Here is a 3,514-nt window from a genome sequence, read left to right as displayed (position 1 = left end):
AAAAAAAAAGTATTTTGCTGGGACACAGTTTCTACAGAGCTGCAGTAGTTCATCAGAAATTCGCCTCTAAGTTTTGGGTTGGGCTCCCCGTTTTTGAGAGCTCTCTGTTTACATGTTCTCCCGCTAGCTAACAGCCCCTCGCAACCCCAACTTAACATTATCAATTCAACAAAAGATAACGAACGCTGTACAGTTTTGAAACAGATGCCAGCTCTGATGAGCAAAATGAGGTTTGAGCAGAGCGGGGATCCTGTGGCCCCGCCCACTGTATTTTCTATGTCACAAATATGCTCTATTTCAAACAGCTTTTTATTGACCGCTCCTAATTTACAACAATTTTTGTGTTTTATAAAATTGTTTTGGATAGTTTGGCCAGGGTTGCGACTTGTACTCAGGTGTGACTTGTAAGTTATTTTTCTTTGAGGATAGATGTCAACAATTGCTAAAGGGTTATTATGGATGTATCAGTTTTTGCTATTAAAAAAAAAAGAGGTGCGCTGTCTTATGCTACGTTCACAAGTGTTTTTATGTTGCACGTTCAAGAACGTGCTTTAAGCAAATGGTGTTCACAAAGGTCTGTTGCATTCCGGTTACTAGGGCATGTACGTACAATTGGAAATAGTCTTGGTGCGAAATTTCAAAGCAAATCAAATCTCACAAATCTTCCTTCCGATTATATGACTGACTTATTAATGTTGTAGAATTCCAGCTACACATAAACCGCAGTTATTAATTTCCACTCTGTGAATAAAAAGGGACGCCATCCATACCTCACTGCCTGATTGGTCAATGTTTGAACTGGTTTACCTTTCAACGGGCATCAATGGTTGCATGTTTTGTACGTAGAGCCCAAATATGATCGTAGAAACTTGCATAACGACACATTTACGTGGTTTTGCACAGACCTTTAATTAAAACGCTTGAACATGGGTTTCCAGTGGCCACGTGAATGTAGCTTTATAGCTGAGCTCTGCACAGGAAATGCAGTAAATTTGTACCAGCATTGCAGGATTCTAACCAGCTAACCACAAAGTGTCCGAACAGATTTGATTGTCTTCATAAACCTGTTTAAGCCCCCCCCCTTTTTTTTGCTTGTGTGCCTTTTGCCGACTTCGTCCCCATGATCCTCCAAGCCGTCTCCTTTTCCCGTCTGAGCCAAAGCTCACCAGCAGGCTTCACTTTCAGCAAGTACCACCATTCATCACCAGGCAGGGGTGCTGGATCAGGGGGCGTGGAGGAGGAGGAGGAGGAGGAGGGGGGCTAGGCAGGGGGCCAGCAGCGGGGCAGTTTCCCCCCTCGTTCACCCACCTCCTCATCCTTCTCTCCACAGGCTGTTGAGAATATAAGCCTCTGCCACAGACAGCAGCCACACTCCTCTCTTACAACCTTTACAATGGAGCTGCAAATGTATTCAGGGGAGGAGAGACCTGCTACCTTCCATTGCTCCTTCACCCTTGTCTGTTGCCCCCTCCTATTCAGTGTTTTTTTTTGTCTGTGACGCCTCCTTCCCTTGACTCTACCCCCTCATCCCTGTCCCCTCGCTTCTACCCCCCCCTCCCCCTTTGGGGCATCATTCCTCCTACTTTGTTCCGCCACTCCTGGACCCCAACGTCTGGGCAGTCCTGATAGCAGAGGAGAAGCGGCGGCCTATCCATCTGCCTGCCCGGGCCTGCCAATAAAGGCGCAAGAGCAGAGGTCGTCATTCATAACAATGGCCATTAACAATGCTAACAGCGCTGGGAAGTGAGGAGTTGTTTGGGGAGGAACAAGGGGCTTGCAGTAGGGGCCCCGAGTGGGACCTAGGGTCTGTCGCCGGGCAGAGTTGGAGATTGCAGAGATCCGATAGGTTTACGGGACACACAAGGCTCTAAAGCCTGTTGTTGGGGCATTAGGCAAGGCCTCAGCCTCCCAGGTCTGTAAAGAAATATTGATTTCTCTCTCTTTTTTTCCTTCTTCTTCCTGTGGTCAGACAACATTTGAAGTGCCGTCCATGAGAAGCCAGACGCTCTCACATTTCCCCGTGGCTTCATGCCCAGTTACTGCCGAGTCTGCAGTTCGGTTATTTTAGGTGTTGCTGAGTGTTCTTATATTCCAACCTGAAAGTTCTTGAACCTGAAAAGTAAAACAGAACCAATGACGGACAAAAAAAAAAAAGAGTGGAAGTCATTGACTGGATCATCAAAGATGTACCGTGGATTCTTTGAACTCGTGACAGCCACACAATAGCTGTAATGATGCCCAAGTAGGCCAAATTTTACCTCTAGTACTTCCCCGGCTTCCCTCCCGAGTTTTGACACATTTTCGCATTTATCAGGAATGCCTGTCTGTCTCCAATAACAACAAAAGGCACCCCCCCACACACACACACACACACACACACACTCTCTAAGGAGCAGCACCACGTGAAGCCTCCTGTGAAACAGTTACAGTAGGCCCTCCGTCACCGTGCCTCACATCCCTCCAATCAAACTGTCAAAAAAGCACAGCCCCCCCCCCCCCCCCTTTTTTTTTGTATTGGGAGTTTTTAATTAGATTTGGATGGATTTCAATTCAGCTCTTGTTTCCTGGAATGCTTCCGAGGAGAAAGAAGAAACCCTGCAACAAGATTAACCACTAATCTATCCTTTGGTCGCCGCCGTGAAAATCTGCCCATCTGGTCCATTCAGTCGCCCGCTGGATCCCTTTCATGGAACCAACACTTTCTGACTGTCAAAAAAATAAGAGTCTTTTAAGTTTGATCAAAATAAAATCATAAGAAGGTGTATATGTGATCTCGCAAAGTTAAGCAATTAGTTGGTATTGGAAAACATAGACTAGCGGCTCAACTGAAGCTTGACTGGAGCCACTTCAAAGTCCTAAATCATACTAAGTCATAACTTCTTTGTCCATCTATCCATCTATCCATCCATCCATCCATCCATCCATCCATCCATCCATCCATCTTCAGAACTTTCTGTATCCCTTTCGGGGTCACAGGGTTGCTGGAGCCTATCCCAGCTATTGTGGAATAGACGGGATACACCCTGAACAAGTCGCCAGTCTAATGCAGGGCCACACACTCCCACATATACATCTAGGGGCAACTTAGAGTAACCTGTTAACCTATGAAGCATGTTTTTGAACTGTAGGAGGAACCCCGAGAAAACCCACACGCTTGGGGAGAACATGCAAACTCCACATATGCAAACTCCACACAGAACATGCAAACTCCACATGGTTCAAATCCCAGCTGGGATTTGAACCATGGCCCTCTTACTGTGAGGCGAGAGTGCTAACCACTGTGCAGCCTTTAGATGAAGGTGTCAAAAAATATATATATATATATATATATATATATATACATAACCAGAAGACAGTTTAAAGATCATCTCTGAACATGCAGCATGTCACAGCCTGAAGCTAATTGGCTGCAGCCCCGGACAACCCGGTCAAAGAGTCACGACTAGATGAAACGTGAGCAAGACCAGCTGACTCAGTCATTGTTTTGAAACATCATAGCCTGATGTGCATGGCG

This window comes from Oryzias latipes, chromosome 22, assembly GCF_002234675.1.
Source record: "Oryzias latipes chromosome 22, ASM223467v1".
Classification (NCBI taxonomy): Eukaryota; Metazoa; Chordata; class Actinopteri; order Beloniformes; family Adrianichthyidae; genus Oryzias; species Oryzias latipes.
This window is presented reverse-complemented; position numbering follows the sequence as displayed.